The sequence below is a fragment of the Triturus cristatus genome, chromosome 8 (genome assembly GCF_964204655.1).
Source record: "Triturus cristatus chromosome 8, aTriCri1.1, whole genome shotgun sequence".
Classification (NCBI taxonomy): domain Eukaryota; kingdom Metazoa; phylum Chordata; class Amphibia; order Caudata; family Salamandridae; genus Triturus; species Triturus cristatus.
In genome coordinates, this window is record NC_140591.1 from 42,767,447 (window position 1) to 42,781,905 (window position 14,459).

Below are 14,459 nucleotides of genomic sequence, written 5' to 3' on the forward strand. Positions count from 1 at the left end.
AACTCGCTACCTCCTTTGCTCCGTGCCTCCATCCGGATCTTCAAAGCGGACCTCAAATCTCTTCTATTCCAAAGACACTTTCAGAACTAATTCCTTCATTCTCAGACCCCGCCAGGAAGTTTGTTAGTCATTGTAAATTTGTTATATTTATTTATTTTTTGTACATTCCTTGCTTGCTGTGTTTGACATTGTGTTCCTGTTGCCTGCTGTGTTTGATTCTGTGTCCTGCTATTTTTGTACGTTCTATTTTGTAACATTTCTCTCATGTTACTCATGGTTCTATTGTACAGCGCTCTGACACCTTCGGGTAAAGTCCGCGCTTTATAAAAATGCATAAATAAATAAATATTTAAATACGCTCAGGCCGGCAGTCACGTGATTTCCTGTTCCGGTTCAGCGAGGGCAGAGACAGCACCAGCCGTGAATGTAGTAACTTCCGGACTCTTCCTCCGGCTCCAGCAGCTGTAGGGTTGAAAGGATCCTCTGTCTGTGCGGTGACCTTCAACCTCTGCCCCAGACATCACCCAGGATTGTCATCTCCACCGTCCCAGGCCGAGGGAGAGAGGGCTCTGAGCAGGTATCTGCGCGGGTAGGAGTCTTCTGGTCCACCTCCCCCGCTTCTGGACAACCTTAACTCTCCAATTCAAGCTCTAGCCTCTCACCGCCTGCGGCCCCCTTCACCTCTCCCTCTCCCCATCTCTCCTCTGCAGCCTCTCCCCTCCCACCTCTGCGGCGCAGCCTCTCCCCCTCCCCGCTTCTGGACAACCTTAGCTCTGCACTCCCCCATTTCAAGCTATGGCCCCGCCCCACCTGCGGCCCCCTTCACCGCTCCCCTCCCACCTGACCTCTCCTCTGCAGTCTCTCTTCCTCTCCTGCGCAGTCTTCCCACTTCTGCTTTGAGAGACCCTCCATGTCCGCTTTGACTCAGAGGAGGTGCCTGGGAGCAGAGAGTGGGGCTACCGGCCCTCTCGGGGTGGAGGGAAGGGGCTGCTGAAGTCTGAAGAGCTGCTGGGTCTCAGTCCAGCTTCAGCTGCTGCGGTATCTTCCATCCTGACCCTCCGACCCTGCCAAGTACCACGCATCAGGGGCTCATAGCTGCCAAGTTGTCAGTTTGCTTATGTCTGACATTTGAATGTTCGTAGTATGCTGTACGTGGGACATGTCAACATCTTAGATGTGCCATTTTAAGTAACACTTTATTGTGAGGCGAAGAAATACATTGTGTCATGTAATAAGACTAATTATAAAAATGACTTCCTTGTGTGCTTTGTAGTGGTCTTGAGTGGACATTAAAACAGTTGTAACGCATTGTAGGTGCTTATGCAAGGCATAAAATAAACAATGCTCTAAACCAGCCGAGCATCAACATTCATCAGAGCTGAGCTCTCTGCTAGAATAAATGAAAGGTGGGAGTGGATCAGAACCAGCCTAGCCCAGCTGTGGGAAGGCAGCCTGCAGTAACAGGCCAGCCCACAGCTACGGCTCACAGGGGCAGCGGGGGGCTCTCTGGATACAGGGGCTGACCAGTGCTGTGTGTGCTCCGGGCTCAATGCAGACCCTGGCTGTGCTACAGCTCTCTTTCTTTTCACAGGCCCCGCCGCGGGTAGATCGCACGGTGCACAGAGGCAGGCGATGCACATTCGGCAGTGTGCGCACTGTGAAAAGCCCTGTAGGGCTGGCGCACCAAACCGGGATGTGGGGGCCACCGGTTACCAGTTACTACGAATGTTCTTTGTAATTAAAAAAGCACGTAGTTGATATGCGTGTAACTTCCTATGAAATATGTTGCTCAGATACCCTGCACTAAGCCAGTCTTAACCATCTAGTGACATTTGAAACTGCAGCGCTCATAAAGCATAGGTAGCCAATGCAGCCTAGGTGTCACAACAAAACAGAAACAAGAAAAAACATTCCATAGCTACTATGTTGGCCTTTCATCATTCGGTAACTACATACAAAATAAGCACACAACTAAATGAAAGATGATAAATCATAAGTGTTAAATAAATTGGTGGGAAATGCATTATTTTATACTACCATCATCAAACGTCAATTGGTTAATGCAATTACTACAGAGATGTTGTGTGTAATCAGAGAGATTAAGTCAAAAGCAAATTCCCTTGGGATTTTTCAATAGCATACCATACTACTCACTCCTACATTCAAACTGAAGACGATTCTCTGATGTCAGCCCGGATATTAGGGACGACAGAAGTGGAACACGGAAGATCTTGAGAAAAGTGTGAGACTAGTGTACCATCTAGAGACTATTCCCTTCTTATATTTAAGAATAATAAGGACGACATCAGGAACACTGGTTAGTCCTGCTCCCTATAGCATTGTGAGGAGCCTTGTGAGATATATTGAGTGGTGGAACAAGGCCCCCCACCCTCACATCTGACAACCCTAACCTTCGATAAGACTACTGGGAGACATCATTTATTAAGACTAAAGAAGGTGGTTGGACCCTTTGATACCATGAAATGCGTCGCTTTCTGGTCCTTTATTGCCCAACCACTATTTAGGGGTCCCTATGAATCAAAAATCTATGACTGGGATAACTTGATAATAATAGTGGTTGGAATTGTTATAATCATGTGCCAATGAAAATTGTGATGTCCATTTTTTTGAATTTATGTATAACGTGCAATGAACTCATTTAGATTGTTCTTTTTTAATAATTGAAACTGCATATTTTAAGCAAATTTTAATGTATTGAACGGATTCAATTAACAAACATTTGTATATTTTGTACTTTTTTGGCTTGAACCGTTTTCTCTGAAAGATGTGTGACAGTTTGAATGTAGGAGTGAGTAGTATGGTATGCTATTGAAAAATCCCAAATGTCACTTGGTGTCCTGTCCCTTTGGTGAGTTGGACCCCTCTCTCTTGTTTTGATATGTAATCCGAGAGAAACATAATTGAGTCCTGGTAGGTGCAGTGGGGTATTGTGACGTCTGTATTATAGTGCCATGAGGTGGCAGCCTGCAACTGAAAGCGCAATTAAGAAGCACATTGTTTTAACGTTGTATTACACACAGTAAAAAATAGGCTACCACAAAGCGTGCGGAGATTTAGCGTTGTAATGCAATCATTAACCTTTTATTTCCAGTGTTTTGCAGCAGCTTTAATATATTTTTAGAGTTTTTCATTCCTCCAAAGGGTGAACTTTCTGTTATTTATCTGTTCCCAATGCACTTCATTGTTTGGTTTTACTCATGAGAAAGTGTCACTCTAAGTGTCACACATTTGGCAGTTGAGTGTCACTCATAAGTGCACTGAAACCATGGAAATGTCACACATAAGCAATCTGAAAAGATGGCAGCTATGCTATGGTGACCCGGGATGGCGCAGTCTGCGGCTCATTTCTTTGGTATATTGTTTCTGGTGCACAACCTCTATGGGAGATGCACTGTCACATGTGGCAATAGATCAGTTTGGCTGCGGCTGGCTTGGAGGAGCCTTTAAATACACAAACAGCAATTGCCGGGTCCAGCCTCCCGTGGATCTCGGCACCATTTGTAGTTTTCCGGATCCCTGAAACTAGTGTGGTAGGTGACTAAACACTGAGCTGCCATTAGACATACAGACCCCCCACTCACTCCTGTGCACCTTGAACCTGGATCCAGGGGGTGCATTACACTCTTGCAGCGCAGCTAAGGTCACCCGCAGTGCTGAATTTGTGCCGGTGGTTGACAGTGTGTGCCACTGTGCCACCTGTTCTTGGAGACTGGAACTCTTTCCACACAAGCAGGAATCCCGATCATAATTTTGCTTGCTTTATATAATTTATTTTTAAAACTTCTTTTCTGACACCACAGGCATCATATCATATGTGTTAGGTCAATATGTGAATGCAGCGTCATTATGACAAGTCGTTCCCTTCTTCTTAGCCTGCATGCGCCCTCTGTAGACGGAGTCTCTATGATTGCAACACAGCCCACCTGTGAAGCATTACTTAATCAATCAGGATAAATAAAGCACCGCAAATCACCTGTGAGGCTCTCAAGGTTCTGAAGATACTAGCTGCTTTCTGGTGCCTTTTCATTTGAACAGCCAGGCTTTGAGCCCATTCCTGACTTTCTGGAGTGATGAGGCGGTTGTAAGGTGCAGGGTAAGGTCGTTCCAGGCTTTGGCCACCAGGTGAGAGATGGAAGGTCCTCCTCTGTTGGCTGGCTCGGCTGTTATGGAGGGTGTCGGTGAGAAAGAGAGAGGCGAATCTCAGGTGTTTAGTCGGTTGTTGGAAGGTCATTAGTTTGTCATTGTATGCTGGTCTTTTATTGTGCAGGGCTTTGTATGCGTGTGTCAACATCTTGAAATGGCATCACTTCTGGATCGGGAGCCAGTGAAGCTTTGAGAGGTGTGGAGTGATGCAAGTCTATCTGGGAGGTTGAGGATAAGTCTTGCTGCTGGGTTTTGTATTGTCTGTAGTCTCTTCAGGAGGCGTGCAATGATTCCTATGTAGGGTCAGTTCCTGTAGTCCAGTCTGCTTGTGACAAGGGCCTGAGTGTCGGTCCTCTTGGTGTTGGTTGGGGACCACCTGAAAATCTTACACAGCATGCGTAAGGTGTGAAAGCAGGCAGACAAGACTGCGTTTACTTGTTACTGCATAGATGATTTGCTGTTCAAGATGATGCAGAGGTTGCGGTGTGGTCTGTCGGGGCGGGGAAAGGATGATTTCAGCAGATCACCAAGCGTCGTTCCAAAGCAAGGTGTTGTTCCCAAAGAGCTTGAGACAGTTATCCTTCATCCAGTCAGCAACTTTCAGCATACATCTGTGGAAGTTAGCTCTGTTGGTGGAAGGGGTCTCTGACAGCAAGAGGATGTGCTGGGTGTCATAGGTGTATGAGATGATGTTGCGTTCTTGAAATCTGATGGTGTTGGCCGGGGGTCATGTACGTGTTGAAGAGGGTGGGGCTGAGGGACGTTTCATGTGAGATGCTGCAGATGATCTACTTGGTTTCCAAGGTGAATGGTGAGAGATGGATTCTCGTTTTGTTTTCTGTGAGGTGTGAGGGGGACCCATTTGAGGGCGTCTCCTGGATTCCGATTTGGTGGGGTCTATTGATCAAGATGGGGTGGGAGACACTGTCGAAGGCAGATGACAGGTCCAGGAGGATGAGGGCTGCTGTTTCGATATGATCCGGATGGCCCTGATGTCATTGGTGACTGTAATAAGGGCTACTTCAGTGCTGTGGTTGGCTTGGAATTCAGATTGAAGGGGTCTAGAAGGTTGTGGTGTTCCAGGTGTTTGCTGAGTTGCTGGTTGATTGCCTTCTTGAGAACCCTTGCCAGAAAAGGGAGCAGGGAGATGGGCCGGTAGTTCTTCGGTGCAGCTGGGTGAGCAAATGGTTTCTTCAAGAGGGGTCTCCAGGGCTCGAAAAATGTACTCTCCCGCTCGCAAATGCGAGTCAATTTCTTTCAGGGCAAGACAGTTTTCAGGCCTACTTGACCGGCCTGGCGAGTGAGCTCTTCATTCCCAGCCAGCCGGCCGAATACCTACACACATTAACCTGCTAAGTGATATCAGTACAGGCGAAACGGGCAGAGAAGGAAAAGGACTCTGTCTTTTCCTTCGTGACCAAAGAAGACAAAGACATTGTCTAGTTCCCCTGCCGCTGGCAGCTGCCCCCACCCCCTTTTTGTTCCCTCTCTCTCTTCCCTCTCTTACTGTCGCCTCATGCTCATTTAGTAAAACCGAGACTTCAAGAAACGCGTATTACCTTCTCTTTCCTCCTTTCGTTTATTTGCTCCCTTGTGAAATGGATCCAAAAAAGAAAAACACTTGCTGGATACGTCGGCTTTTTCTGACATTTTTCAATTTCAAGTGCAGCCTCGGGGTGGAGAGAAATAAAACATTCAAAATATGAAAAAAAACGAACTAACTAAAGCAAGACAGAGTGGTTGCAAGGTGGCCAGATAATCCAGATTGAGTTATTCACCCCTAAACACATTAGCGCCACTTTACAGTGTTTGCCAGTGAAGCGCTACTTTCGTTTTCTCCTTGCTCTTTGAACAACATTGTTTTTCCTGGGTGGGAAAGTGCACTATTCCTGGAGGTACTGAAATACCTGCTTGATGGGTGAAGTGGAAAACAAAATGCATACTGTGGCTCTGTATTCACAAACGTGGTCTTTTTAAACCACACTGCTTACGTTTTGTAAGGATATAAGAAATGGGCTTTGAAACGGGCCCCTTCTGGACCCTGTAGTAATGGACTTAACTTTTCAGGCAAAAGCACTCACTAATTTCTGAATAATGAGTGTAAAAAGAAAAAGGTAACCATGTTGTTCCAAGTTACATTTCACATGCTTTACTTAATATTGCATTCTCTGAGTGTTTGCTCTTTCTAGGATGTTCTTAAATTTTTTTTTTAGGCAGCATAGTGTGTAATTTGAATTGAGTCGCATCCAGGTGTTTATAGCGGGTCAGTGCAGTTCAAGTTTCTCTCAATGGGGCAGTATGGTGTTCAGTGGAGGAGAGGATGTGGCACTATGGTCAGAGCTGCTGAATTTGGAACTGGGGAACCAGGTTCCGTCTTCATGACCAGTCCACCAGACCACTCTCCCTGAAGGAGCACATTCCCATGCTAAACCTTAGAAGGCCCCACAAGATCTTAAAAGCCCTGGTGTCTTAGCACCAGCAGGTGGACCCTAGCAGTGGCAAGTGTAGGTTAACCTCGAAGGCCTGTACACCACAATTAATTCTGAAGTTCACCTCCAGTCTTGAAGTCAGGCCTATGAAGCAGCACACCATAGAGTGACAGTGACTCTGTCACTGAGGTCACAGGACCTTTGAGCATGTGTTTGTCTGGGGCCGTACTCTAATATGTTTAAGGTACAGCGGTGTACCCGAGTACTGCTAAGAGTGTCTTTTTTTGCAGATTTATATAGCGCTTACTCGACCCGAAGGTATTGGAGTGCTTAACATAAGCACCAGTTATGGTACACAAGGACACACTCATTTTTGTTAGGTACGCGGAGATTAAGTGATTTGCCCAGAATGACAGGATGTTGAGTCGCCGGGCCGTAATCTAGTATGTTAAGGTGCAGCGTTGAACCTGAGTACTGCTAAGAGTATTCATCCGGGGCCACGCTCTAGTATGTTTAATGTACAGTAGTGTACCCGAGTACTGCTGAGAGTGTTTATCCAAGGCCGTGCTCGTAACTTTAAAAACATTTCAGTGAGAATAGTAATGAGGCTAAAAAATTCGATCATGTCTTAATGGTCTTAGATCAACGGCGCTGCAAATGTTTTAAAGAAAATTTGTATGCAACCAATTTGTGGGTCAAGTGCATTGATGTTCGGTCGAGTAGAAAATTCTAGTCACTAGACCTGCAGGTCAAGTAGGATTTTTAAAATTTGTCGAGCCCTGGGTCTCACTTCGGTGTGTTTCCAGTCCTCTGAGAAGGAGGCCATGGTGATGGAGGCCTTCAGGACTTTCTTGTAATCATCACCGATTATCTTGTTCCTGAAGTTGAAGGAGAGGTGGAGACATGGGTCTGTGGGTGCTCCCGAGTGTATGGAGTTCATGATGGAGATTGTGGTTTGAGTTGTGCAAGTGTCTCAATGGGTAAACAGGTGTTCATGGATGTGAGTAGGATGATTCTGTCGGCGGGGGTTTGAAATTTTCATAGATGATACAGATTTTGTCTTGGAAGAAGTCTGCCCGGTTGTCACACAGTTCTTGGGAGGGGGTGATGTTGTTCCCTGTGGCTGCATGATTGGAGAACTCCGTCATGATGGAGAAGAGCTCCTTGCTGTGGTTTGTGCTGGTTCATATGCGGTCTGCTAGAGCATTCTTCCTTGTTTCTTTAAAGCGGTGGTGGTACTGGGTGAGGGCTGTTTTGAAGGTGGTATTGTCTTCTAGTTAGTGGGCTACCTCCTTTCTAATTTCCGGCAGTTACGTTTGATGGATTTCAGCGCCACGGTGAACCAGCTGGCTCAGTGCAGAGGTGTGGTGCAGCAGCCAGGGCAGCTGACTTAGGAGCACAGGGTTCACGGTACAATCCCCGGCAGCAGCTCAGCACCATGTGACTCTGGGCAATAGCTCACTTCATTTCCACGACGGCCCACAGCGCCTTGAGACCCTTAAGGGTGAGTAGTTCGCGCTTTACAAATGCAGATTTTTTTTCTTCTTCTGGCTGGTACTTTGTGTTTGGCTGGTTTAATGGGGCGATTGTGTTGGGGCAGTGCGTGATCCACTGGGAAAAGTTCTTTGCAGCCTGTTCTAGGTCGGATGTTGTGTCTGGGAGGTGGCAGTTTAAAGTGTTGTTCCACTGGTCTTCTGATCTTTCTCCAGTTTCTGTGCGTGAAGCTGGGGGGCTTGATGCCCATGTTGGTAGATCCTTAGATGGTGAAGTGGACGCTGTACTGTTCAGTCCAGGTGAGCTGTGAGACGTGGTTGTACTTGACTCTGTTGCTGGATGTAAAAATGGGGTTGAGCATGTGTCCTGCGATGTAGGTGTGGTCAGTGACAAGTTGTTTGAGTCCGATGTTGCTCATGCTTTCCAGGATGTCATTGTGTTGCTGTTGTTGAGGTGGAAGTCAAGATCCCCTAGGAAGATGTAGTGCTTGGAGTTGATGGTGATAGGAGCGGTGAGGTAAGGGATGGCATTGCAGAAGCTGGGGCATGGTCTGTAGGCAAGGATGCCTCTGATGGTGTTTTTTCTGTCTTTGTGAAGTTGGAAATTGAGGTGCTTCATTATAGGCAGTGAGTCTTCTGTGGAGGCTGTGCAGCGTATGGTGTCCTAGCTGGCAATTCCACCTCCATGTTTGTTGATTCAGTCCTGGAGTGTTATCTTGCAGTCTTCAAGTGTGGTGATAGCGATGTCTGCTGCAGAGCCAGGTCTCTAAGAGATAGGCGATGTCCGGGGTGAGGGATAAGATCGTGTTCCAGATCCCTGTGGAGTGTTTGTCAAGCAATCGTGCGTTTAATAGAATGCACTGGAGTTGTGCCGTGGCGGTCTCAGTTGGAATGTTGGATGCAGTCGTGTTCGCAGGGTATCTGGTGTTTTTGATTGCTTCTGTGTTGCAGGTGATGCAGAGTTGGCAGGAGAAAGGTCCTCTGGTGGTGCAAGATGTGCAGCAGCAGTTGTTATCTTTGTGCCCGGTATTCAGGGCTCAGATGTCTGCGGCTTAGTAACTGTGTGCAGCAGGAGAACCAGGGTTCCTGGTGCTGGGCCGGTCCAGGCTCGAATAGGCGCAGACTGACTTGCCTTTGACGTGTTGGCAGCACAGTCACGCTGTGGCCTCCATTAATTAGGTCCTGGGAGGGGGGCAGGGTGCTGAGACGCGGGAAGCAGGAGGCAGCAGAAGAAGGGTGGGAAAAGTGGGAGGCGAGTAGGGGGCACAGAGACAGAATTACAATGCACAGAAAACTGAAAGACTACAAGGGCAACAAAAATAACACTGCAATCTGGCATCAGGAAACCTTGATTGGTCAAACAGCCACACTATTGTCCTGTTCGTTTCTAAATATGCAATGCACAGATAACTTATAGTGCTGCATTGTAATTTCATTTATCACTCCTCGCATTCTGCCTCCGCCACCCCTAGTTCAGCCAACAGTCCACAATAATTTTGATCCCAAATGTGCAGTCCATCTGGGAGCTTCCCTGCCCCATGCAAGAGTGAGGGGTCAGGAGGTCATTGGTGACATCAGGCATCATTTCCTGACAGTGCATGGCACCATGGGACCAGGTGCAAATACTGTCCCATATTAGTTAGCAGCATACCCCTGACATTCTGCAGCTCCTATATAAAAGGAGGCAGTGTGCATTGATTAGGACACAGCCAGCATCAGCTTGTTAATGAGCTGCCATAAATGGTATTTGATGATTTTAAAATTAAAACACCCTTTTAAGCAGTAAGTTACCATCAGCACAATTCTTTCTCTATTTACTATCAGGAAAGTGCATTTGTTTTACTTGATCTCAATAAAATGGAAAAGGTTAAAGGAGCGGTGCTGCCTGCCTTCTCAGGGGAAAGATAACACATATAAACAAAACTAGAGGTACTACACTACCTCTGTTTCACACCACATGCTCTGTAAATATGTGTAGAAGAAGATGCATGGATCACTTTCTACGTATTATACAGGGCAGCCAGGGATGAAGCTATGTGTTCAAGTGCTTCCATGAGGCCTCCCTAGCAAACAGATCTGTACTTCTGGGACTGAATGTTAAAGTAGCTCTGAAAATATTTGTCTAGGGGTATGATAGAACATAGCGTTTTTAAGTTAGTCATCAGCTGCACCACACATGCCAGACTACATGTAGATGGACAGAGATCCCTGAGACATGGTAGCAGTCAGACATTCAAACTTGACAGAGTACGCTTTCAGTTTCAAGCAGAGACATCGCTATCTACGGCCTACTTGCAGTGTTCCTTTGCGGAGGGTTATATGTATTAGGATTGTGGTTAATACACTTAGGAACATGCTTTAAACCTCACATTTCTATACCAATTTCATTAGAGAGACAGAGCTTCCAGTGCCAAGCCTAGCCCAAAAGGAAAGGCAGAGTCCACATGCATGCCAGTCTTGTTAGTGTCTGCATCTTTCCAGAGACCTGAATGAGTGTGACAGTGCCTTTTAAGGGTAAGATGACACATGTAAAGTAGCCTGTAGTTATTAGACTGCCTCTGTTTCAAACCCTATGCTCTGTAAATGCGTGTAGAAGAAGCTGCATGGATGCCTTTCTGGTTATCATACAGGACATCCGGGTATGAAGCTGTGTGTTCAGATGCTTCCATGAGGTCTGCTTAGACAAGAGAACTGTGGTTCTGGGACTGAATGGTGAAATAGCTTTGTCAATATTTGCCCTGGGGTATGATAGACTGTATAGTTTTTAAGTTAGGGTCATCAGCTGCACCACAGATGTCAGACTACGTGTAGAAGTACATACATGACTGAGACATGGTAGAGGTCAGACGTTCAAACTTGACAGAATACATTATCTACAGCCTACTTGCAATGTTGTTTTTGTGGTGAGTTATATGGATTAGTATAAAGGTTAATTCACATGGAAACATGTTTTAAACCTCAGATTTCTCTACCAGTTTCATTAGGGACGTGGAGCACAAAGTACCAGGCCTAACCCAAAATGAAAGCCTGCCTCCTCTCATGCCTCTCTTATTACACTTGAAACATGTAGAGCAGCCTATAGGTACTAGACTACCTCTGTTTTCAAACCACATGCTCTCTAAATGTGTGTAGAAGAAGCTGCATGGGTCACTTTCTACTCATTATATAGGGCAGCCAGGTATGAAGTTATGAAGCTTATGTTCAAGTGCTTCCTTGACGCCTCCATAGCTAAGAAATATGTGCATCTGGGACTGAATCCTGAAGTAGTTCTAATATTATCTGTCCAAGGGAATGATAGACTGTACAGTTTTAAAGTTAGGGTCTTAGCAGTTCTCAAGTGTAATACATACTGTTAGCCTTGGCTGTTTGTCCGTCTGTTTTTTACCTTGTTTTTATTGGTTTTAGGACTCTGGGCAATTTACCAATGCTTTTCAGTGCTAAAGTGCATATGCTGTCCATGTAAATTGTTTTTATGGATTGGTGTTTTCATGATTGGATTATTTGATTTACTACTAGGCCCCTAGTACAGTGCACTGTGTGTGCCCAGGGCCTGTAAATCAAATGCTGCTAGTGGGCCTGCGGCACTGATTATGCCACCCACACAGGCAGCCTTTCAAAGGTGTCTCAGACCTGCCACTGCAGTGTCTGCGCACAGTATTTACTGCCATGTCGTCCTGGCAAGTGCACCCACTTGCCAGGCCCAAACCTTCTCTTTTCTTACATGTAAGCCACCACTCAGTCAGGCCCAAGGTAGCCCCATGGGAAGGGTGCTGTGTATGTGAAAGGTAGGACAAGTACTTGTGTGTTTTACATGTCCTGATAGTGAAAGACTGTATTTTGTTTTTCACTATTGCAATGTTATCTGTCTCATAGGCTGACATGGGAGTTGCTCTGTAACATCTTACAACCATAAATTTCCATTGGGGCATGATAGAGAAATTAAGTTTAGTCTTCCTGAACTCGGGAATTTAAAATACAACTTTTAGTAAAGATGATTTTGGTATTGTGTGTTTGAAAATACCACTCTTAGAAAGTGGGTATTTTTCTTGTCTAACCATCTATGTGCCTCTACCTATTGTGTATTCACTGTCTGGGGTTTTGACTGACAGGGGCATTCACACCAGACAGACACTAGGGGGGTTTGAGGTGCATCCTGCCTTTCCTGGGTGACTCCTAGCCAGGCTGGATAGACCTGGCTGCATTTAAAGTAGTGGGAGGAGGTGTTGCGTGCACCTAAATGGACTGTGTCTGTCTTCCACAATGCTGTCTCCACCCCCTGGAGTTTGCCTGGCCTGCGCCAGGCAGAACTGGATTATGTTTGCCAATGGAACTTTGTGCTAACTTCAAAGGGAAATGTGGTATACATATTGGGGCCCTGACCCCCAGAACTTTAGATAACTGCTGGACTAAGGAACCTGCCCGGAAGAAGAGCAAGAAGAGCTGTGAGGAGAGACTACAACTTTGCTGCGTGCTTTGCTGGGTTGGCCTGCAGTTGCTGCTTCTGTCTTGAGCAGGGAAAGGACTAGACTGTTCTTTGTGCATTCTAAGTATCTCCAAGGGCTTGATGTAGAGCTTGCTTCCTGTTGGAAGTCTCAGGGAAAGCAAAGACTGCAACTTCTTCTGGGTCCCGGCTTCTGGAACTGGATGTTTCAGCTGCCACATAAGAAAAAGTTGAGCCAGCGCCGTTAACAATGCCGCTGCCGGCTCTGTAACGTGAAGGCACTGCTAAGGGCACCTCTGCACTTTGCACCGCAACCCTGGTCTCACTGACGACGCCGTCCAACACTTCCACTGAGCTGCTGCTTTCACTGTGACCTGTGGACATCGCACTCCGCACCGCCTGGCTTCACATTACTTCCCTTGTATCCCTGACGACACCGTCACTGATGACGCTGCCTGCACCATGACCTGCGGACAGTGCAAACGGAGCACCATCCCGCTTCGCACATCAGCCCTGGTCTCACCGACGACGCTCCAAGCTGACATCGCCACTGCCTGCATCAAGGTGTGGGGGCACCGCTTGCAGGTTACTCGGCGCACTGCCCTGTCCCATACCGCAGCTTGGGCACACTGATGCCAGCACCATCGACTCTAGATCTTTAACCAATACCGCTGCCTGCTCCGCGACCTGTGGGTCCCACACACTGCATTGCCCCGTCTCGCACCGCAGCCTTGGGACTACCAGCGACAATGCCGCTGCTTGCACCGTGATCTGTCCGCACCGCAAAGAGCACCGCCCATCTTCGCACCGCATCCATAGCCTCACGATGCCGCTGGACGACCGTCACTGAGGCGTTGTCTGCACCACGAACTGAGGGCAGCACACATCGCACCACTCCGCTTAACAGCGCAGCCCCGGCGCCTGCCGAAGCTGCCACTCCTGGCCTCGAACTCTAAGGAGTTCGGCCTGCAACGCGTATGCCTTTAAGGACCCGACTACTCCTGCTCCGACTCTCGGACCCAACACCTGCCGAAGCTGCTCCTCCGGAGCTCACCGCAAGTTCCGACGACCTGCATCTCCAAAGGTACTGCTTTACGGGTCTCCCCAATGCCGCAGCTGGCCCACGGCGCCGCGGTCAGCCAGAATTGTTGGCTTTGGTTGCTCGCAACACCGTGATAGTCCCGGATTTAGCTATCGACTTCAAGGAACTGTATATAAAGTCTATTTTTCCTTTATTTTGATTTGGATCACTGTATGTTGGATTTTTATTGTTTTGGGTCTGGTTTTGCACAGATAAATATTGGATATTTTTATGAAACTGGTGTGGTGTCCTTTTGTAGTGTTTCACTGTATTACTGTTTGCTATAGCAAATGCTTTACACATTGCCTCTGAGCTAAGCCTGACTGTTCATGCCAATCTACCAAGAGGGTGAGCAGGGGTTATTTAATACGTGTAATCTCCTTATCCTGACTAGAGTGGTGGATTCTACCTGGCTTAGGTGCATACCCTAGCCAATGAGGAAAAAACATTCTAAGACATACCTTCCCTCAAATCATCATCGGGCAGCCAGGCAATTATGGGATGCAATTCTTTCTGTTAGTGGCTTTCTTTTTACATTCTTGATTGTCAAAAGAGAGGTACTTCAGGAGTGACCCCATCATGCCGATTAAATTTAGTCTCAAAGGGCTTTGGCATGGTGCAGTCAGACCCTATGTCACTCGGGCAGTGAGAAACATCTGTTTTGCTGCAGTCCCTCTTCAATGTTTAACCAATGACAGACGGCCCGCTTTGACTTTGTTGTGGTGCAGCCTTCATGGCCATCAGAAACCTCCACAAAATTTTCAAGCATCTTAAGAAAACACATCAGTGAGCATTTTTCACAGTAAACAATTCCAGTAGCACTTTCAGTGCCTGGATTGATATAATGCAGT

At 46.9% G+C, this 14,459-nt stretch overlaps 1 protein-coding gene across 4 annotated transcripts in view; it reads left to right on the plus strand.

Moving 5' to 3' along the window:
• The first annotated feature begins 389 nt into the window (after positions 1–389).
• The window catches only part of LOC146799964 (uncharacterized), a 57,082-nt gene continuing 43,012 nt past the window's right edge, over positions 390–14,459 (plus strand). For 2 of the 4 annotated variants that reach the window (XM_085620912.1, XM_085620914.1), the window contains exon 1: positions 404–589. The gene's annotated coding sequence lies outside the window, so the exon portion shown is untranslated. Of the gene's footprint in view, positions 590–14,459 lie in introns of all 4 variants that reach the window. The other 2 variants (XM_085620911.1, XM_085620913.1) reach the window with 2 other exon arrangements.